Source organism: Nelumbo lutea, chromosome 1 (genome assembly GCF_056320005.1).
Source record: "Nelumbo lutea isolate HS-2025 chromosome 1, American lotus-T2T, whole genome shotgun sequence".
NCBI classification, from domain to species: Eukaryota; Viridiplantae; Streptophyta; class Magnoliopsida; order Proteales; family Nelumbonaceae; genus Nelumbo; species Nelumbo lutea.
In genome coordinates, this window is record NC_142684.1 from 214,715,368 (window position 1) to 214,739,300 (window position 23,933).

Consider the following 23,933-nt stretch of genomic DNA (forward strand, 5'->3'; position numbering starts at 1 on the left):
AGGAATCAGACTTGGAGCCTTACCTAAGGATTCACGCAGAGGGAAAGAGAAGTGAAGTTTCTATGATTGTAGAGGGTGAGGAAGTATTGGTTGTACCTAGTCCGCTTCGACGACTGAGTCCGGAAAAGGGGAAGGGCCTAGTCCTGACTCCAAGAATTGATACCCAGCAGTCGGGTCCACATGCAACCATCTGTGCTAATTCCAGGTAAGCCTGTCTATTTGGTTTTAGATACTAACTTGGGTTCTTTACCTGTAACAGATGTCCTGGAATCCCAACTAGACCAATCAACTAGTAGCTGGGAAGTGGCGATTGATAATGATGGAGTCTGATCAGAGAAGGGAGTTGGGTTGTTAGAAAGGAAACAAGAGGAGTTAGAATGGATTCGGGAGCAGATTTGTGCCATGCTGGAGGAATATAAACAGAAGGAGGAAATGATAGAGGTGGCTCCAAAAAACCCTGAATCAGAGGCAAGAACCAATAGATTGGGGTAGGAATTAGGAAATAACGGGTAGGATAGGAAGTCAGTGGGAAATAAGGGTAGGAAAAAGAAGAAAAAGTCTGAAGTAGAGAGACTAATAATGGACATTGAAGGGGATATCGAGTTTAGTGGCAGGGGGGAAAGAAAGAAGGGTTCTAAATGAAGGAACACTATATTGGAGGGCTAAATTCTTGAAAGGTAATGAAGATAATAAGATGGAATGTAAGGGGTTTGGGTAGTGCCAGAAAAAGGAGATTGATTAAGGAGCTACTTAGGAGAGAAAGACCTGCTGTTGTGATGTTGCAGGAGACAAAATTAGTTGAACTGGATAGAAGGTGGGTCAAGGAGATTTAGAAAATAAGAGGGGTAAGATGGTGCTCAGCTTCGTCGTGGGGAGCCTCGGGGGGAATAGTAACTTTGTGGTGGGAGGACTTCGTAGAACCAGTAGAGGAGCTAATAGGAAACTTCATTATATCCCTAAAATTCAGAATGGTGGAAGATGGATTTATTTGGGTGCTAACAAATGTGTATGGTCCAAATAATCACAGAGAGAGGAATGAGTTATGAGAGGAGCTTCATGGAATTCAAGGTTTGTGGGAAGGTCCTTGGTGTTTGGGGGGGGGGATTTTAATGCAATAAGATTCACAAATGAGTCAAATAATCCTAGGCAGGCCATTACAACTAGTATGAGGAAGTTCAATGACTTCATAAATTCCTATGAGTTACGGGAGTTTCCTTTACTATAGGCTACCTACACTTGGTCCAACTTCCAAGAAAACCCAACCTACTCAAAGCTTGATAGATTCCTATTTAATGAGGGTTGGGAGAGCCATTGGAGAGGTTTGGTGGCTAAGGCCCTACCTAGGATAACCTCTGATCGCTACCCTATAGAAGTAGGACAAGAACCTCTTGGTAATGGACCTAGACCATTCAAGTTTGAAAATATGTGGCTGACACACCCGGACTTCTTGCCTAAGGTTAAGGAATGGTGGAGTGAAATGGGATGGGGTTAGATTCTAGAAAAAAATAAAAAGGTTGAGAGGCAAAATAAAAGAATGGAATAAGGATCAATTGGAAGAGTGGAGGAGGTAAAAGTTAGATTATTGGTTCAAATTAAGGAGTTAGATGCAAAAGAATCCCAAGGGATGATGGATGGACAAGACAGAGAAATGAGGAGGAAACTGAAAAAGGAGTTAGAGGAGACTTTGTTGAGGGAGGAGATCTCTTGGAGACAAAAATCCAGACATAAGTGGATCAAGGAAGGGGATGGGAATACCAAATTTTTTCATGCTTTGGCTAATGGGAGGAGGAAAGCTTTGATACTAAAGCTTGAGGTTGATGGTGTGGAGATAACCTCTCAAGAGGAGATTGCCAGTAGGATTGTGGATCACTTCAAGTCCATCTTTCAAAGACCCTTAGAGAATTGGTTAATAGTAGGGGAGGAGAATTGGCCAACTTTGAACCAAACAGATAAGGGATGGCTGGAAAGAATGATTGAGGAAGAGGAAATTAAACAAGTTTTTTCTATGGATAGGGCTAAGGCAAGGTCCTGACGGATTTACAATGGCATTTTATCATGACTGTTGGGACATAGTCAAAGAAGACTTAATTCCCAAAAAGAATGATGCCAGACACCCCAAAGATTTTCGACCAATTAGCCTGGTGACAAGCATCTATAAGATTCTGGCAAAAGTGCTCTCTAGGAGGATGAAAGCAATTCTCCCCTCTCTCGTTAGCCAAGCACAAGGAGCCTTTATACAGGATAGACAAATTATAGATCAGATCCTTATTGCAAACGAGAGTGTGGAAGAGATAAGGAGATCGGGCAGGAAAGGATTTGTTTGCAAACTGGACTTGGAGAAAGCCTATGACTTAGTGGATTGGAGTTTCTTGCTAGAGATGTCAAGAAGACGTGGATTTGGGGATAAATGGTGTAATTGGATAAGAGGATGCTTAAACTCTTGTTGTTATTCAGTGTTGGTGAATGGGGTGGTTAAGGACTTTTTTCCAACCGATAGAGGCCTAAGACAAGGGGATCCACTCTCCCCTTTCCTCTTTACACTTGTTGCTGATGTCTTTAGTAGGATGATCTCTAAAGCAGATGAGGAGGGCCAAATAAAGGGATGGAGAATAGGAAGCAGAGGCATTCGAGTAACTCACCTTCAGTTTGCTGATGATATTGTTATTTTCTGTGAAGGGAATGAGTTGAGCAAAGTGGAGAACCTTAAGATTTTAATAAGTACTTTGAGAGGGTCTCCAACTTGAAGGTAAATTTTGATAAAAGTTGTGTGGCTGGAGTAAACTTGGAGAATAGGGAGATTGAATCCATTGCAGAATGCTTAGTTTGCAATATTTCTTCTTGGCCTTTGACATACTTAGGGCTACCTTTAGGAGCCAATCTAAAGAAAGTAGTTTTTGGGCCCCTATTGTGGAGAAATTTGATAAGTGCTTGACGACTTGGAAAAAGAATTACATTTCAATAGGGGGTAGGCTGACTTTAATTAAGGCTACACTTGCCAACCTTCCAACCTACTTTCTTTCAGTGTTCAGGATTCTTCCAAGGGAGGCTAAGAAATTGGAGAAGAGAATGAGGGACTTTCTATGGGAACCAGGAGTGGTGAAAAAGGATCACTTGATCAGATGGGAGATAGTTAACAAACCAAAGGAAGAAGGGGGTTTAGGGATAGGGAACATAGTGCTAAAGAATGAGTCCTTCTAGGGAAGTGGCTATGGAGATGGCCCGAGAGAGAGAGATTATGGGGTGGTGGCAAGCATTCATGGTTGTGTAGGAAATGGTTGGGATTCTGGGATATCTCGCCGAGCTACCCTTACTACACCTTGGAAGGCTATACAGGGTATTCTCCCTCGCTTCCTCAGATTCATCAGGTGTGATGCTTGTTCTGGTAATGCTATTTTGTTCTGGGAGGATATTTGGGTGGGTACTCAACCCCTCAAAGATTGTTTCCCCTTGCTCTATTCCCTTTCCCTTCACAAACATGAGCCAAGTGCAACTTTTCTCCCGAGCCCGTTAAACCCCTTATCTTTAAACTGGGACTTTGGGTTTCGTAGAGGGTTAAGGGATGGTGAGTTGAGTTGTGTTATTGAGCTAATTCATTTACTAGAATCCGTTTGCTTGGACCCCACTTCTTCTGATCAAAGGGTTTGGACTCCTCTTCCAAAAGGTACTTTTACTTGCTCTTCTTTTCTAAAATCCCTCAGTTCTAACCCCATTTCCCAAGGACTCCTTGTCAAAGAAGCCTGGGCGCGACCTATTCCCCCAAAAATTGTTGTATTCTGTTGGGAAGTCTTCTATGGGAAAATCAATACTTTGGAAAACTTACAGAAAAAGAGACCCTTTCTTTGTCTTTCCCCAAATTGGTGTTCTTTGTGTAAAGCCGAGAATGAGGACTGTTTCCATTTGCTGATCTCTTGTTCCTTTGCTACAGCTATATGGAGGTGGAGCCTTTGTTTATTTGGAGGTAGGTGGTCTATGCCTTCTGATTTCAGCTTGTTATTCAACCCATCTGTCTTTGTTTGGCACACTAGAAGAGGTAAGGTCATGTGGAAATGTGCCACGGCAGCCACTTTGTAGACTCTTTGGGAGGAAAGGAATGCAAGAATTTTCTTAGAGAAGGAAAGAGGGTTAGATGAAATGAAGGATTGTATCCTAACAAGAGCAATCCATTGGCTGAAAACTATGGATATCTTTGATGATTTCTCCTTTGATGACTTGTGGAGGAATTGGCTAGTAATAGCTAACGCTTCAACAAAGAAGGACAGAATTCTGTCATAATGGGTTCTGCCTTTGGAAGGTGTCATCAAGCTGAACTTTGATGGAATCAGCCAAGGCAACCCCGGACCTTCAGGTATAGGGGGTATCCTGAGAAATAAGGACAACAACATAATTTCCCTATTCTCAGGACCGGTGGGAGTGGAGGATTCCACAAGGGCAGAAATCCTTGCTGCAGTACAAGGAATTCAGATCACCAACCAGCTTGGGGTGGAGCATCTTCTAGTTGAAGGGGACTCTCAGGTGGTAACAAGGTGGCTCCTAAACTTGGATACCACCATTTGGGGCTACAAAGATCTCATAAAAAAAAGTAAAGTGGTTAACCAGCAACATGAGAGTTGAGGTAAAATGGGTTAGTAGGTCTGCTAATTCTTTGGCTGATGCTTTAGCCAAACATGGGGTTTCTAGGGAAGATCCTTTTTGTGCTTCTTTGTAAGTTGTTATTAATTTGGAAATCTGTACTTAACTAGCCCGGAGAGGTTGTAACTCGTGCCTTTCCTTGGGGACTTTGTACTATTGTCTATTGCTGATTAACAAAATTATTTCAATTATCAAAAAAAAAAAAAAAGAAACTAGCGACAGATTAATGCAAAACTAGGTTTACGGGCAACTACATTAGAAACAAGAAGTAGGACTAAAACAGAATATATGCAATGCAAATTTAATAATAATAAAAGGAGTGCAAATCAGTGTACATTTAGGACTGGAGACCAAGGGATAACTCAATGTGGCCTCTTCAGTGATAGGAAAAATGGAGGGGTGCACCTGGAGTGTTATGTGATAGGCAGATATCACTTCAGTGAATGGAATATTCTAGAAAATGGTTGTCAGACCAGCTATGTTGTAGGAGTAGAGTTTTGGGCAATTAATAAACCAAATGTCTAAAAAATGAGTGTGGCAGAAATGAGAAGAAATTGGTTGGTGAGAGATTCAGTAAATGCTCTAAAGCACCACTTATGGGTGCAATGATGAAACCGGCATTTTCCATTGAAAACAACATGTCAAAATTACAGGTTGGAGTGTGGTAGCTGGTTAAGGAGAAATAGTAAGGCAATGTGGTGGTCAAAGGTGGTGGTCATTTGGCAGATTGACAATAGTAAGGCAATGTGGCAATATAGGAAAGAAATCAAGGAGATAAATTGGTTGGTGAAGGATTTAGTTGTTTCTCACATATGGGCACAAACATCAGTAAATGCTCTAGCTGATGGACTGGTTAAACAAGAGGTGAGGAGGAAGAGTGTTTTGGGATAAGTTGTAACCGCTTATAAATTTGATATTGGGGATTTTGAACTTTTTGTGGGAGGGTTAAGCTTTGCAATTGTATGGGTTGGGGGGGGTGTACTGGTCCATCAAGCAATTCAGTTGTACATATTCTGTTCATAATTAATAAAGTTTCCAGTACCTTTCAAAAAAAAAAAAATCCTCGTCCAAATTGGTTGAGACTGCTTTCTGTGGCTCAAGAAACGTGGGGCAATCTGAAAAGAAGCAGCCAACTCCAGTAAAGATGCCCATCTGAATTGCTACATGAAAGAATCTTAGAACTACAATCTTTTTTTTTGATTTTTTTAATTTTCACTCTGTAAACTCTTGAAAAACCTTAACTGCTTCAAATCTCTCTAAATCAACTATCTTAAAAGGAAGAAATTCTCCTGAAAGGAGAACAAGTAGAAGAAGTTGAGAGAAGATGGAAAAGAAAGCCAATAGTGATCTGGCTGCCTTCTCCCATTAACTTTTACACTTAAAGAGTAAAAAATGTAACTTGGAGTAAAAGCTATGACAGACTTAGGTTTAGTATGAGATTAGTTAAGAAAAACTAGAAAAAAGAGGAATAAACAGAGGAAGAGAAGGAGAAGAAGAAGATGAAAATAGAAGAAAAGGAGAGAAGAATGTAATGGTACTGCTTGTTAGACAGTCTTGTATGCCTTTAGCTTCAATCGGATTTGATGTACTTTTGTTATTTAGTGGAAATAAATTAAAGTGCATGTTTGATTCATGTTGTTTGGTATAATTCTGTGTAAGACCCTAAAACTGGACACTTATAGAAACTTGTGTTAGTTTTAAATGTTCACAGCCATTGGATAAGTTTGGGGAGATTTGTCCTGCCAAGGCTGATACTGGTGTGCCACCAAGTGTTGGGATGGCTTGTTTCGGCCATCAGAGTAAGACCCAAGGCACATGCAGTATGGGATTGCTTGAACCTCTGAATCGGACCAGATTTCCAGTATTGCCCTAGACCTTGGAGACAGATGGGCAAAACTGGAAAGTTACTTTTGACCCCTAGACTCGATTATGACACATCACTAGGTGTCGGATCGGGCCCTTTGTCGGACAATGGTAATGATCGGGAATGCACTCTCTGATGGAAACCAAACTGCCGACAGTTGATTTCAATCGTTGGAATTTTGTTTTGCAAAATTAAGATATATATATGTATATGTACGGTTTCAAAAGATTTGCAAAAGGTTTTAATTCCCGGGATCCATGTGAGTAGAGAGTGCGGCACTGTTCCTTGCAGCCGAGAGAGAGGTCTTCTCTTGTCGGGCAGTGCTTGATCATTAAGGGCTGAGAGGTTAAGTGTACGACCATTTAGGATAATACCTGATGGGCTAATCTTGCACCTGCCCATAGTCCCTGGGTTTTTATAAGATGGCTTGGCCCAGGGACCACTTAATGTAAGTGTTGGGCCCAAAGGGTCCATGTGATGAGCTCAAGGGGGTCACTGAGTCTTTCAGTGAATTTGGCTGGGCCTTGTAATAAAGGTTGGGCCGAACCCATGTGGCTGGTGTGTAGATCAATGTTTGGGTCCCACGCCATATAAAGAAGCCCAACTGGGCAGCAGGTTGGAAACTGGTTAAACACTGAACACTTAATGGGCCAAAAGCCCATTTCGAACTGGGCTGATATGATCACCAGTTCATGGGGCGAATCTGAGATTAGTGTTAGTAAAAGGATTGGGTCTTTGACCTTATCCACTCTAAGAGACCAAATTCAAATTAGATTTGAATCTGGTAACCTCCTGATAAGATCAGGAGTTAACTAACTTAATCTGTAGATAGGATTAAGATTAACCCCTATCCAAATACTGATTTGGATTGGGATAACTCCCAAAATATTGGGAGGTTTCTTAATCAAGAAGAAAGAGGAGAAAACCCTAGCAGAAATATCAGATTTCGAACTAGGGGGTTTGAGTAAGCAAGAAACACATCCTGCAATATGAGATTTGATCTCACACAGACTCCAGAGAGAAGAGACAGTTTTGCCCTCTTCGTCCCTGGACTTCTCCTCCTTCAGCCGCCGCCACTACCAGTTGGAAGATTGGATCTTTGCAGCAACAGGAAGTCAAGAAAGCAGTTCTTGACAATAGTCTTGCAAGATAGACAAAAGGATTCGGTGTTCAAGGTTTCCAGAGGGTTCTTGTGAAGAATCCAGTGTGTAGGACGCACCCTGCTGGTTCCGTTCCATCTACAGCTGTGTCATCTTCAGCAGGAGCGGATATTGGTTACTTCTTTGGGCGTGAACACCAGCTTTGTGAGATATTATTTCTCCGGATCAGGTATAATCCTTCCTGTTTCCTTTTGGTTCAGATCTGGTTTGTTTATGGTTCAAGTAGGATCCTTGAATAAAGTATTCTAAATTTAGGGAATATGATTCCTAGTTGGAAGAAGGTAGGAAATTTTTTTGAAATTCGCCCTCCATTCCGCACCCTTCTTGGCGTCCATTAGATGGATCCTACCATTCTTTCACTGCTGCCCCCACAATTTGTTATTTATATGTTTCAATAAAAGAAGATTACAATGATCAAATTACCCCTGCTGCCTAAAAGAAAACAGAAATAATGGTAACAGTAAGTAAAAGCCAATTCTAATGTTAATTTTGCAGCATAACTTTCCTTATACTGTCCTCATTTTGCACCAGAGAATAGGCTTAAGAGTTCAGCCCAACAAGGAATTCAAAAACTCTATTTCTTTTCACAAACTTGTTATAAGTTTCTGCAACCTTTTGACTCTCCCATTCAGTTGTCTCCAAATGATCAATCTCATGCCATAAAGACTTTAAAGTTGAGAAATGGATTGATTTAGGTTTCTCCCCCTGCTTCAGATTTGCCACTTCAGTTTTTAGCTCATAAGCCCTGGCTACATCAAGGGGTTAAAGAATAAGTTTCCTTCATATTGTCCCAAATGTCCTTAGCTGTCTTTGCCCGAAGACATTTCTATTGATATGAGGCTGCATTGAGTTGCATAGCCAAGTTATTACTAGGTAATTTTCTTGGACCCATTTGGCTTGGGAAGGGTCTTCCTTGGTTGGCTTCTTAGTTATCACCAGTTACATACCCCAATTTACCCTTTCCTCCAATGGCCATGATGACCGATTGAGTCCACTCCAAATAATTTGCTCTATCAAATTTAATTGTAGTATTCTGGAGGGGATTGTTGTCTGTCACACTACCAGCCCCTAGAAGCCCTTCCTCAACAGATTTTAATTCATTATGAACATTCTCCATGCTGAATTAAGCAAAGAATCACATGGCCCAACTCCCTTCAATTAGAAGAAAAGGTCTTCAAGTGAAATCCCTAGAAAAACCTTGGAGAAAACAAGAAAACTTCTGCCGTGATTACTAGAGACTTTTAAAATCCTATCTCCTGCTGTCGATCTCTAGAAGGAATAAAAAACCACCCTGAAACAACAGATCGCCACCTTCAATCTTAGGTTTAACCCTTAAACCTCAATTAAATAAGTATTAGTTGTGAAACACACCTGCAATAATCTGAAATAAAGAAAAGAAAACAGAAGAGAAGAAGAAGATTGAAGAAGATGGGAGAGAGAAAAGTAAAGGAGGAAGAAAGATGGAAGAAAGGGCAGAAGAGAGAGAGTCTAAACCTCTCTTCAGTCCCCAATGATCTCTTTTATTCTTTTGTTGTAAAAATTAAAGGCAATTACTTGAGTGCCCTTAGTAGGGCACCCATCACTAAGGACAACAATAAAAAACAATAAAAAAAAAGAAAAAAACTGGCCCATAACTAAGGCCCACTACCTACTAAAACAAGTCATAAATATAACTTAAAGAAAAATAAAGAAACTAAGGCCCATTCGGCCCATTCTGACTACACTCCCCCTCTAGCTGAGCATAGATGTCAGTCATGCATAGCTTGCTTACATAATGTTGAAGCTTTGCCTTTGGAACTCTCTTAGTTAGAAAATCTGCTAGCTGCTCTTTTGATGCAATGAAAGGAAGGACCTCTTTTGAAGCCACTCTCTCCCGTATAAAGTGACCTCAATGTGCTTAGTTCTATCATGCTGAACTGGGTTGTGAGCAATGCTATGAGCAGCCTGGTTATCACAATATAACATTAGTGGGTTATCACATGAGACACCCATTTCATCAAAGAGAGATCTAAGCTATAACAACTCAGAAACCCCATGGGCCATAGCCCTATATTCTACTTCAGCTGAAGATCTAGCAACCACTGATTGCTTTTCACTCCTCCAGGAAACAATATTCCTAGCTACCATAGCACAATAGCTGATTTGGACCTCCTATTATCAACATTGTTTGCCCAATCAACATTTATGTATGCCTCTACCTTCATATGACCATGTTTAAGAAACAGTGTGCCCTTTCTGGGAGTTCCCTTAAGATAACATAGTACCCTTTCCGCCGCAACCATATTTGTGCCTTTGGGGGCATGCATGAACTGGCTTATTACACTGACAACATATGAAATGTCCAAATGAGTCATAGAGAAGTTTTCCCAACAATCTCTAAACCACTCCCTTGTCAACCAAAAGCTCTCCATCACCAGTTGAGAGTTTATGATTCACATTAATGGGGCTAGAGGCAAGTTTAGCACCAAGTTTCCCAGTCTCCGTAAGAAGATTCATCACATATTTCCGTTGAGAAATGAAGACTCCTTCTTTAGCAACCTCAATGCCTAGAAAATACCGCTACTCCCCTAAGTCTTTGATCTCAAATTTAGAATTAAGGAACTTCTTAAGATCATTGACTTCTTGTGTACCACTACCAGTAATAACAATATCATCCACATAAACAATAAGAAATGTGACCAAAGTATTTCTCCTCTTAACAAAGAGGGTATGATCAGGTTGAGTCGAGTCTATCCAAACTGAACAATAGCAGCCCTAAACCTATCAAGCCAAGCACGTGGAGATTGCTTCAAACCATAAAGTGACTTCTTCAATTTGCACACCTTGACTTGCATCTCCTTACCATACATACCGGGGGGGAGAGGCATATATACTTCTTTTAGTGAGGTCACCATTCAAGAATGCATTCTTAACATCAAATTGATAAAGGGGCTAATCATTTCTTACTACCAAAGATAAGAGAACCCTTAGAGAAGTCGTTTTAGCTACTGGAGTAAAAGTTTCAGTGTAATCTATCCCATACACCTGGGTATATCCCTTGGCAACCAGACGTGCCTTGTATCTTTCAATCGACCCATCAACATGATACTTGATAGTGTAAACCCATATGCACCCAATAGGTTCCTTCCTAATTGGAAAGTCAACAATGTCCCATGTATTATTTTTATAGAGTGCTATTTTAGTCCTCATAGAATCCCTCCATTCTAGTTTGGCTAGTGCTTCGGTCACTGACTTTGGAATGGGTTGAGAGGAAATGAAGGCTAGAAAGGAATAGTAGGATGAGGACAAGCTGTAACAAATATGTTTGGAAATACAATGAGCTGTACATTTCCGCTTACCTTTTTCTCACAACAATGAGAAAGTCAAGGTCTAGAAACTTGGGTGCTGGTGGTAGAAATGTCGGACTTGTCCCCTCTTCAGTGATTGGAAGTGCCTGAGACTCAACTGGAATGTAGGAACAATGTGTCTGCCTTAGTCTTTGCCGCTGGTACCACCTCTAGAGAATAGGATTAGTGGTAAAAATTGGAGGGCTAGTAGGAGGAGGAGGAGGAACAGGAGGAGATCTAGAAGGAGAGGAACCCTCCACGGGAGTGGGAGTAAGTGTGGAAGGCTCAACATAAGACTCAACCGGAGCTGGCAAAGCAAGGGACGAAGAAAACAGTTCAGGAGGACTCTCCCCTGCAGAAGGATGACTATAAAAGGGAATTGACTTTGAAAATGTGACATCCATGGAAACAAACTGGGAGCCACTAATGGGATCAAAACAACAATACCCTTTCTGTGTGGAGGCATAACCAAGAAAGATACACTTCTGAGCCTTGGGTTCAAACTAATGTCTCCTGGAGCCAGGAATGAGGACATAGAAAGTGCAACCAAAGACACGCAGAGGAGTGGAGAAGACCTCAACACCTTGAAAGAAGACACCAAAAGGAGACTTTAACCCCAAGACTCGGGAAGGCATACTGTTAATAAGTTAAGTAGCTGTTAAAATTGCATCCCCCCAAAATTTCACAGGAACATGGGTAGCAAAAAGAATTCTCCTTGCAACTTCCACAATTTATCTATTTTTCCTCTATACTACTACATTTTGCTGTAGAGTATGGGCACAAGAACTTTGATGAACAACCCTAAATTTTTCAAGATTGGAGGTAAAGTTCTTTTCAAAATATTCCTTAGCATTGTCTAATCAGAATATTTTGATGTGGGTATCAAACTGAGTGAGGATTTTTTTTGAAGAAAGTAAAGTATTGTATTGCAAAATGAAACCAGATACATCAGCCCATGTACAATGAGGACTTGTACAAGGGGGATTTACAAAAAGATATGAGAAATCAGTTAAAGAAAGGTCTAACTCACAAAAAAGAAAAAAGTTGAACTCTAGTGAAAGCTCTTTGTACACTTAACTGGGAACATAAAAAGCCCAAAACTTTGTTTTTGATTGAAACTATGTCATTGGAAAAGGTTATCAAAAATTCAATTGTTCCTTTCCTTCCAAAGGGCCCAAAGGATAGCAGCTGGGAAAATCACCCAAAGCAGCTTGCCTCTTACATTTAGACCCTCTACATGCTTAACTTCTAAGTGAGGATATATTCGTGGAGTTGTTGCACAACTTTAGGCACTTCAGCACGAGAATATTTATAGCCACCTATACAAGGTAAATGGTAAGGCCCCCACACATCAGAGTGAGCAACATTAAAAGGAATAGTCGATCTTTTATTGCTTGCAGGATAAGTGTTATTGCAATGTGTTAGAATTCAGGTCTGCCTTAGAGTTCGTCCTGACTGAGTTCAGTTATGTAGAAGAAGAAAGAGTGATAGAGAAAGAGAGAAAGAGAGAAAAGAGAATTCTGGTTCGAACTGAAAGAGTCAACATGACTTCTCCCAGTCGGCCAGTAAGTATTTATATTATTATTAAAACATAACTGAAAAGACCTATGTGCCCTTACTTAAGTTAAGAGCACATGTTTCAACACAACATTACAGATCAGCAACATCAATCAAGGTATAAAGACAGAAATACCCCTACGCTAACACTCCCCCTCAAGTTGGTGAGTATATATCATATACTCCCAGCTTGTTACATATGTAGTCCACTCTTCCCCGACTCAAGCCTTTTGTAAATAAGTCAGCCCACTGATTTCCTGTATTAACATGTGTAGTGTCTAACTCTCCATTCAGCACCTTCTCCCTCACAAAGTGACATTCAACCTCAATGTGCTTGGTTCTTTCATGAAACACTAGATTAGAGGAGATATGTACTGCAGCCTGATTATCACAATAGAGCTTCATTGGAGTGTTAATGTTGTACCCTACCACAATGTAAATCAAAACAATAGTTGATGGTATGTCCATCCATACCACAATGAGTGCACTTCCTCGGGCTTGAGCTACGTTCTCTACCATAGGCTCCCCCTGAATCTCTGCTCCCAATACGACCACCACCACGATTATAAGTAGACCCACCATTGCCACTTCGGCCATATGCAGAACCACTACCAACACCACGGCCAGACTGAACTCCCTGAGCTCCACCTCTACCACTACGGCCTCTCGATGCAGCAAAGGCAGATCTATCTGAGATATTAGAGTTCTCAGTAGATCCAATAGAAATCCTCCGAAGTCGAGCAAATACCTCTTCTAGGGACAGAAGAGCTGATCTCCCTAATATCTGAGCCCGTACTGGTTCATACTCAGACTTTAGTCCCACCAAAAATCTAGTCACATCAAGCTGCTCTCTCTGTTGTTGCTGAATCTTGACATCAGAAGTGAGAGGATGATAGACATTCAACTCATTACGTATGTTCCTCATGTTGGCATAGTACTCCTCAAGACTCTGATTGCCCTGTTGCAGATTAAAGTACTCTTGATAAAGCTGATAAACTCTGGTTGTATTGTCCTGCCCCGAATGCAATTTTTTCGCATGGTCCCACACGTCTTTGGCAGTATCAAGGAACATGAAGTTCACACTAATCCTGGGTTCCATACTGTTCCACAACCATGTGATGATCTGAGCGTCCTCTTGCTCCCAATCTTCATACTCGTGAGAGTCAGAGGAGGGTTTCTCCTCTCTGATATGTTTTACCTTCTTCTTTGCCTTTAGAAAGACTTCAACGGATTTAGCCCAAGGCACATAATTCTCTCAATTTAACTTAATGGAGGTCATCTGAACATTCAGGTAGTCTGTAGGCACCATCACACTAGGTTTATAATCATTACTGTCTCCCATTATGTTATCACCAATTCTGCACACTTGCTGAATTCTATTATCACTGAGATCTGCACACTACACACCACTAGGTCACACCTGTCACACTGATTGCAGCACTAATTGTTGCTGGAATGTGTGCTCTTTACACCACAAACCCTGCTCCTACAACTACCTGAAATCTCACCACTATATGATCATATCTCTTCCTTCAACATGCACAAAGAAACCAGCATAAACCCTAGCACTTACTGGCTGAAACACTATATGATATATCTCTTCAAAAAAAAAACCTAGAACTAAAATCTCTTACCTTATCGCTGAAGTAACACCCATGTGAGCAGGAGAGCAGTCCACACACAACAGCCGCTTCACACACAACAGCCACACACAGTTCGACCCTCTATTCTTCCTCTACTAGGAGAGGGCGATCTCAGAAATCACAGCAACCAACCACATACGACCTGACTGGAGGCATAGAGACCCCCAAGGGAAGAGGGCGATCACTCCTTTTCAGCCCTTTCCCTCTCCAATCGAACACAGAAAAAAAGAGGAAAACCCTAGATAGGGTGTGCAGAGAATGAACCCTTGGCAAGCAAAAATCTAGGCAGATTTAACCTGCTCTGATACCATGTTAGAATTTAGGTCTGCCTTAGAGTTCGGCCTGACTGAGTTCAGTTATGTTGAAGAAGAAAGAGTGATAGAGAAAGAGAGAAAGAGAGAAAGAGAGAAAGAGAGAAGAGAGAATTCTGGTTCGAACTGAAAGAGTCAACATGACTTCTCCCAGTCGGCCAGTAAGTATTTATATTATTATTAAAACATAACTGAAAAGACCTATGTGCCCTTACTTAAGTTAAGAGCACATGTTTCAATACAACATTACAGATCAACAACATCAATCAAGGTATAAAGACAGAAATACCCCTACGCTAACACAATGCTTTCAAAACTCACAAGACTCACAATGTAGACTTAACGGATTTATTCCTTTAAATAATTTTGGAAACAATTGACTCAATGAAGAAAAAGATAAATGACCCAAACGATAATGACAAAATATAACATGACTAGTGGATTCTGAAACAAAAGCAGTTCACTGAGGTTGTACTTGGCTCTGCTCAGGCATGTCTAACAGATATATCCCACTCCTCACCTTCTGAGATTTTATGTATTGAAAAACACAATATGAAGGATAAAAGGTCACACTACAATTCATGGATTTAGTTAGATTACTAACTAAAAGAAAATCGGTATTAGGTTTAGGCACATGAAGAACAAATGATAAGGTTAGGTCATGTGATGACTTGATGTCTCCCTTTCTTGTAATAGGGACAAGAGAACCATCAACAAGGGATATTTTGTCTCGACCAGAAAGGAACTGGTAAGAGGTGAACAAGTGTGAGACATTAGTCATGTGGTCAAAGGCACCAGAATCAATTATCCAAGGGATTTTATGAGTACTTGAGGTAGAAGCATGATTTGTAGTGGCACGAAAACCTGAGTGTGCATATGCAGGGGAAGGAATTGTCTCTGATGAAGTAGATGCTATATACTCCAGTGACTGATTATTCGGCCATACTTCTCATATTCAGCCCTGGCAGCTGCAAGTTGCTCTTCCACTGACTTTTCACTTTTTTGCCACTGTTCACTCTATGAGGAGGTGGCTACATTTGCATTTCCACCTTTTCCATTCTCAATCCTTTTTCCACTACTTTCTTTCTTGAGTTTGGAAAGTATAAGCTTTGGGTGCAACTTCCAACAAGTGCCTTTAGTATGTTTAGGTTTCTTGCAGTACTCACAGACAACATCTTTCATCCCAGTGTTGACTTTCGGTGTCATCCTGGCGTTAGCATAGTGATCAACCTGTGCTCTACAGACTCAGTTTCTCTCCACCAACTTTCTATGTGTTTCTGCACCCTTTGTACAACCCCAAACAGTACTCTCCATCAAATCATCAGTCTTCTACCAATGAAATTTCAGACCTGGAGAAGTAGACGAATAAGGGCTTCTCCCCCTGTCTTAGATTATTTACATCATTCTTCAATTTGTAGGCTCGGGCAACATTCAACTTTTGGGAATAGGTCTCCGTGACACTATTCCAAACTTCCTTTGCAGTTTCCATCCACAAGTAGTGCTGACTAATATGTGGCTGCCATAGTTTTCAAGGCGCCAAGGCGAGGCTAGGCGACAGGGGGGTGCCTTGTTGCCTAGTCGCTTAGGCGATGGATTTTTTTATGTTGAAAACATAGATCCTAGGGTAGTTCCCTAGGTACCATAACCATATTTCCTTAATAATTGTTCATAATTTTCATAAGAAAAGTATAAAGTTCATATTAAAGTATAGAAAATCAACATATTCATGAGGAGAAAAAGAAGGAAAATAAAATTCAAAAAGTATAGGGGATGAACCCTTATTTTTGTTATAGGAAAGGAAGATGTTGTCAGTTGTTTATGTTTATGTATTCAGGTTTAGTACCATAAGGGTACTGATGTAATTTCCTCTTTGATTACTGTTCGGCTGTACTAGTATAAATAATAATAGATCATTCTTTCACCCCCTAAGTTCAATAGGGGCTTTCAGTCCTCTCGGCTCTCCTCTCCTCTCTCCCTCTCTTCTCTCCTCTTGTCTATCACTTGCTCTTGCTCAACATGGTATCAGAGCAAGTTCGTCCAGGCCTGAAAACAAATTAGTTGAGGTCATTCTCCAATGCCGAGTAGATTGCCTCTTCATCTCCTAGAAGCTGTATCCCTGATGCTCGACTTCAAGAAGGAAGAAGGTGCCGGCCTGACTGTTTAGCTTCCTAACACAGAAAAGAGTTCTGGTACAGAGTCTTTTCGTATTCCAGCCCATATGCTGTTTTCATTGATTGCTCGGCTGTAGAGAGGCTGTCACCTGTTGTACGAAGAGGAGGTTCTGGTTTGCAGAGAGGCTGGAGTTCAAGAAGGTACTGTCCATCTGCTGTTCGGGTGACCTGGTATTCAACTGAAACTGTTTTTTGTTGTTCTTTCTTCTTGCACCCTTCGATGGACTGTTGATGCCCTAAAATTCGAATGTGGTGTTCTCCTCTGGTGTGTCACTACTATTCGGCTACATTGTTGATGGACTGAAGTTTTTCCTTGACTGTTCTTGCTGTTCGGCTACATTATTGATCTCAGTGACTGTTCGGCTACCCTGAAGTTGGTGTCAGCCGATTAGGTGTATGGTGAACTATCACCTTATGTTTCTCTTTCTACTAAGGAGTTGTATGAAAACTGTAAAACCCTAGGTCATACAGACCTGGTTATGTACTGCATTGCAGTGTTTGTATGTTTGTTCATTGGATTCCTACAAAAATTGTAGGTCATACAGACTAGTCCAAGTGCTGCAGCAACAGTGCTTGTTCTTGGCTCTCTGTGAAACAGCAGGTCAGAAGTACCTAGTTGTATGCTAAAATAGCAAGTGCTTCTTCTTTTGTGGACTGAAGGACATAAGATCCCTTTTTTGTAACAGCTCTGTGAGGCAGTGTGCCTTGGGTGTTGTGTGTTCTTAAACCTGAAATCATGAACAGTGAAGATTCAACCACATCTGGAATCTCCACGATGCTGAATGGAATGAGTGGGGGTGGTGACCTATCCTTCCCTATGGCTGTTGTTCCTCTTGATGGATTAAACTACCTAGAATGGTCAAGAGGGATCAAGTTATACATCACTACAAGAGGGAAGATAGGCTACATTAATGGGAGGATAAAAGAACCATCCTCTGGGAGTGCTGAATATGATAGATGGAATCAAGAGAACAATATTGTTACGTCCTGGCTCTTGGTTTCCATGCAGCCTCAAATCAGGAAGAATTTCATGTGGGCTGAAACTGCGAATGAAATCTGGGAACAAGCAAAGTCTACATATTCAAAATTGAGACACTATGCCAAAATTTATCAACTGCAGGCAACATCTTCTACTTGTAGACAGGGGGAGAGGTGTTTATTGGTCTATTACTCTGACTTAACATCTGCCTGGAAGGAGTTGGATCACTACCAGAGTGTGGATTGGAAATGTGATGAGAATGCTAAGAAGTACAAACAGATTGTCTCCCAGCAAAGGGTGTTCGCATTCTTACATGGTCTGAATCCTATGTATGAATCTATCAGAGTTCAGATTCTCAGCTCTAAGGATCTCCCTTCTGTTCAGGAAGTCTATGCTCTTGTACAATCTGAAGAAAGTAGGAGAAATTTGATGAACAGCCCTGGTGGGGATGCTGTTGTGTCAGTTGCAAAAAGGGGTGTATCTACTGGTGGGGGATCTTCTTCCTGGAAAGGAGATCTCCAGAAAAAAACAGAAGATAAGGAAAAATTGTGGTGCACTCATTGCCAGAAACCCCGACACACCAAAGATACCTGTTGGGATCTTCATGGGAAACCAAAATGGGCTCAAGATCTGACTAAGAAGCAAAGTTCAGAGGTGAATAAGAAGTACGAGCAGCAAAATACAAAGAAACATCACATGGCCAACATGGCTACTCGGGAGCATCAGCCTACCATTTCTACTATGACTTAGACACATCTCACTGGACCTAACCCGAGGGAGGACATTATGAATTCCTTCCGTGACCATTTAGAGCTCTATGGTAGAGCAATTCGTTAGATGGATACTCCTCTCTCAACCTCATTTGCATCTACGTCAGGTAACCCTGCCATTGCTTTCCATGTTGCTTCTCACACCCATGACTCTCTCCATGGATCATTGATTCTGGAGCATCTAAACATATGACTGGTACGTCCTCTTACTTTCAAACCTATCACCCTCTTTCTGGAAGAGACAAGGTGAGACTAGCCGATGGATCATACTCTTCCATAGCTGGTCAAGGATCCTCTTTCTTCCTCTTGGCCTTACCCTCTCTGATGTTCTTCATGTTCCAAACTTTCCCATTAATTTGTTCTCTGTTAGTAGTGTTACTAATTCCTTAAATTGCTCAGTGACTTTTTTCCCTTCTCATTGTGTGATTCGGGATCTGGCCTCGGGGAGGATGATTGATAGGGGTCGTATGGCTGATGGACTTTACATGCTGGAGAATAGGGCTGGTCTTCATGTTACAGAGTCTATGAGTCAGTCCTGTAAGAAAAAAGTCTATTTATGGCATTGTCGTCTTGGTCATTTGTCTTTTGAGTATTTGAAAGTTGTATTCCCAGATCTGTTTAAGTCAATGTCTGTCTCTGACTTTTCTTGTCAAACGTGTCAGTTGAGTAAACATTGTAGAACTCATTTTCTTCAAAGACATAGTAAATCTGAATCTCCATTTCACATTGTTCATTCTGATGTGTGGGGCTCTGTTACTTTACCATCTGAGAGTGGCTACAAGTATTTCATTACCCTCATTGATGATTATTCTAGATTTACATGGGTATATCCGATGCGAACCAGGGAAGAAGTACCAAAAATCATTCAAGATTTCCAGCAGATGGTCTTCACTCAATTTCAAACTGAAATCCAAATTTTCCAATCAGATAATGCAAAAGAATTTTTTCATAGTGACCTCACGGAATTTTTTGCTTCGCATGGTTCCCTTCACCGTAGCTCTTGTGCCCGCACACCACAACAAAATGGTGTGGCCGAGCGGAAGAACCGACATCTCCTTGAAGTGGCTCGAGGTTTACTACTTCATATGAATGTTCCCAAACGGTTTTGGCTTGAAGCTGTTCTTTGTTCCACTTACCTTATAAACTGTATGCCCTCTCGTCGGTTAGAGTACAAAGCCCCACATCAACTTCTCTTTCCTAAGGCTCCCCTTCTTTCTATTCCTCCTCGTGTCTTTGGTTGTCGGTGTTTTGTCCAAAATCTGTCTCCCACCCGTGGGAAATTGGACTCTCGTGCTATACCTTGCATATTTCTTGGTTACTCCTTCACTCAAAAGGGCGACTGTGTTTTTGATCCTGTTTCTCGTAAATTCTATGTCTCCATGGATGTTTCTTTCTTTGAAGATGAGCCTTTCTATCCTGTTTATCCTCAGGGGGAGTGTAGACATGAGGAGAAACTAGTTCAACTTCCCTCTCTCCCTGACCCTCCACCTTTTCGTGTTTTTTCTCGCCATCGCAAAGGCCAGCCAAATCCAAGAGTTGTAGAGAATCCGGAAGCTATACCTCCTGTGCCACCAGACTCCTCGAGGGAGGATCATACTCACTCAGGTATTTTAGCTCCCAATGATGTCCTTGAATCTATTGAAAATGATTCCTCTACTGCTAATGATCTTGACCGTCCTATTGCTCACAGGAAGGGGGTCAGATTGTGCACCACAAAACATCCCATTTCCAACTTTGTCTCCTATGAGAACATTTCACCCTCATTCTGTGCCTTCCTTACCTCTATTGACAGTGTCCCTATCCCTAAGAATGTGGCAGAAGCTCTTTCAGTTCCTGAATGGACAAATGCCATGAGGGAAGAAGTTAATGCCTTTCACAAAAATGGCACATGGGAACTTGTTGATCTTCCCAAGGGAAAGGTTCCAGTTGGATGCAAATGGGTGTTCACAGTCAAACATAAGGCGGATGGAACAGTAGAAAGGTATAAAGCTCGCTTAGTGGCAAAGGGATTTACTCAAGTGTATGGAGTTGATTATGCTGAAACTTCTGCCCCCGTTGCCAAGATGAATTCTATTAGAGTCCTTTTCTCTCTTGCAGCCAATCTGGATTGGGTTTTACACCAACTGGACATCAAGAATGCATTCTTGAATGGTGACCTTGAAGAGGAAGTGTACATGATTCAACCTCCTGGGTTTCTAGCCCAAGGCAATGAACAGAAAGTGTGCAAGTTGAAGAAGTCCTTATACGGGCTGAAACAATCACCAAGAGCTTGGTTTAGTAGATTCCATGTGGTAGTTCAGCAGAAAGGATACAGGCAATGTCAGTCAGATCACACACTGTTCGTGAAAAAAGAAGGTAAAATTGCTGCTCTAATTGTTTATGTGGATGACATAATTGTTACTGGTGATTGGGAGGATGAAATTCAGAAAGTGAAACTTTTCCTTGCAACTCAGTTTGAAGTGAAGGATCTAGGACCTGCCAGATACTTCATTTGAATTGAAGTTGCCCGATCAAAGAAGGGTATCTTCATTTCTCAAAGGAAATACGTCTTAGATTTACTTCAGGACACTGGAAAGATGGGGGTGAAGCCAGTTGACTCTCCCATCGACCCCAACCATAAATTAGGTGACAACTGTGGTGAATCACTCAAGGATGTGAAACAGTTCAGAGACTTGTAGGGAGATTGTTATACCTTTCTATGACTCGCCCAGACATTGCATATGCTGTTGGTGTCCTCAGTAAATTCATGCATGCTCCTAGGTCTTCTCATCTTGAAGCAGCAGAGAGAATCCTCCGATATTTGAAGAAGTATCCGGGTACTGGTTTGTTGTTTCAAAAGCATGGACATTTGAAAGTTGAAGTTTATACAGATGCAGATTGGGCTGGATCCCAAAGTGACAGAAAGTCTACTAGTGGCTACTGCACCTTCATGGAGGGAACCTTGTTACATGGAGAAGTAAAAAGCAAAATGTGGTAGCTAGATCCGGTGCTGAAGCTGAATATCGTGCTATGGCCCACGGGGTTGCTGAAGGCATGTGGATAAAGAATTTGTTGGGGGAGTTGGGTTTTCCAGTGACCAAACCTATAACTCTATTTTGTGATAACAAAACAGCTATAAGCATTGCTGCGAATCCGGTGCTACATGATAGAACAAAACACATCGAAGTTGACAAGCATTTTATCAAAGAGAAAGTTATTACAGGCGAAGTGTGTACCCCCTATGTCACTTCTGAGAACCAGCTTGCAGACATCTTTACAAAGGGTTTAAACCTTTCCAGACATCATGATCTTTGTGACAAGTTGGGCATGATTGATATCTATGCTCCAACTTGAGGGGGAGTGTTGTCAGTTGTTTATGTTTATGTATTCAGGTTTAGTACCATAAGGGTACTGATGTTATTTCCTCTTTGATTACTGTTCGGCTGTACTAGTATAAATAATAATAGATCATTCTTTTGCCCCCTAAGTTCAATAGGGGCTTTCAGTCCTCTCGGCTCTCCTCTCCTCTCTCCCTCTCTTCTCTCCTCTTGTCTATCACTTGCTCTTGCTCAACAGAAGAAAAGAAAAAGTAATGGTAGTAGTAGTAGTATGGAAGAAAAAAATTGGTAAATAAAATTTTAAATTCTTCCTTACTTATTGGTTCAGGTTTTGAAGTCTTTGAGGGTTCAATACAGCATTTAACAATGTTTGTGTTGATTAAACCCTAATAAATAAGAAAACATTAAAAAGAAATTAGTATATAAACACACAAAATGATTATTTTAGTTTAATAATGTCTATTTTATAATTATAATCTCAAAAAAGAATGAACAAAAAAGTATTTTATAGTAGGAAGTAAAAAACTGCTTGGCAATTAGGTGAGGCGAGCCTCAAAGGGCTTGTCGCCTAGGCGTTGCCTTGACAACTTTGGTGGCTGTATAGAGTTCACTAACCATCCCATTACTGTGTAGTTTTACTGCATCTACCTTTCATAGGTGGGGTCATCCTCCTCCAGTTTCTTTTTGCTCCTGGTAATGTACCCCCATTTCCCTCTACTGCACACGTGTTTGAATTGACTGAGACCAAGCTAAATAATTGGTTCCATCCAGCTTCACAATGGTCACTGCCCCTAACAGAGTCTCCATAGGCCCCCCATGTCTAAACCTAGAATCTGTGGGATATTTGGCTTCTCCTCCAATTTGCTCCATTGAGTGAACGGAGGCAAATGAAAATCAAAATATGGTTTACTAGGCTAGATTTGCTATTTCAAGCGAAGAATTGCTCTTCAATCACCCAAAACTAGGATTTCACAGAACCCAACAGGATGGGAGGAGAGAAAGTCCAACCGCTCTTACCAGAGGTTTCAGTATTCTGTCCAACACAAACCACCCTTAATAGAAATCAAAGTGTCTCTATGACCTGTTCTGTAACAGGATTTCTCCAGTTATCTAAGGTTTTCAGGAAAAAAAAACTCCAAGAACCTGCCTTGGGCTTCAACTAAGGATGAAAGTCTCCACTAAACCTCTCTAAAAACCCTTCCATCTGGGCTACATAAGCTGCTAATTGATCAGCCGATTAGTTCTCCATACACATTGTGTTTGGGCTAAGAAAGAAGAAAGATGTTGAAGGTGAGAACCCGATCCGATACCAAGTTGTGAAACACACTTGCAATAATCTAAAATAAAGAAAAGAAAAACATAAGAGAAGGAGAAGATTGAAGAAGATGGGAGAGAAAAAGTAAAGGTGAAAGAATATGGAAGAAAGGGAAGAAGAGAGAGTTCTAAACCTCTCTTCAGCTCCCAATGATCTCTTTTATTCTTTTGTTGTAAAAATTAAACACAATTACATGAGTGCCCTTAGTAAGGCGTCTATCACTAAAGACAGCAATAAAAAACAATAAAAAAAAACAAAAAACAGGCCCATAACTAAGGCCCACTACCTAGTAACACAAGTCATAAACATAACTTAAAGAAAAATAAAGAAACTAAGGCCCATTCGGCCCATTCTCACTATAGTATCTTTGATCCTTCCTGGTCACTGGGCAAAGTTCAGACTTCAGAAGATGGTTGAACAATGCTTCGATCTCAACTAACTTCCAAGAATCAGGCAAAAAAGGTCTGAAATTCCAGCCCTAAAAAAGTCTCATGCAACTGACTGGGTTAAGCATACATGTGATCTCAACCTAAACCTAAAAGAAAAAAGAGACAAAGAAACATAGAAAGAGGAGGAGAAGACGACGATAAAAGAAAAAAAGGTGAGCAGAATATAATGGTTCTGCTGCCCCCACAATTTGTTATTTATGTGTTTCAATAAAAGATTACAATGACTAAATACCCCTTCCGCCTATAAGAAAACAAAAGTAACAGTAACACTGTAACAGTTGGTAAAAGCATTAAATAAAAGATGGGACCACATATAAAAGACAGCAACTAAGACTCGTTTACAGTATCTCTACAATATACAATGTCAAATATACCCTCAATAGGGTGCCTACTGTCCTCACACTTAAACATAACTTAAAGAAACATTAAACTAATGGATCTT

The 23,933-nt window shown here is 41.0% G+C and overlaps 1 protein-coding gene across 1 annotated transcript in view; it reads left to right on the top strand.

The window, feature by feature from the left end:
* Nucleotides 1-23,933, top strand: part of LOC148880909 (uncharacterized) — a 121,663-nt gene that overhangs the window by 33,451 nt on the left and 64,279 nt on the right. The gene's annotated exons all lie outside the window — the stretch shown is intronic.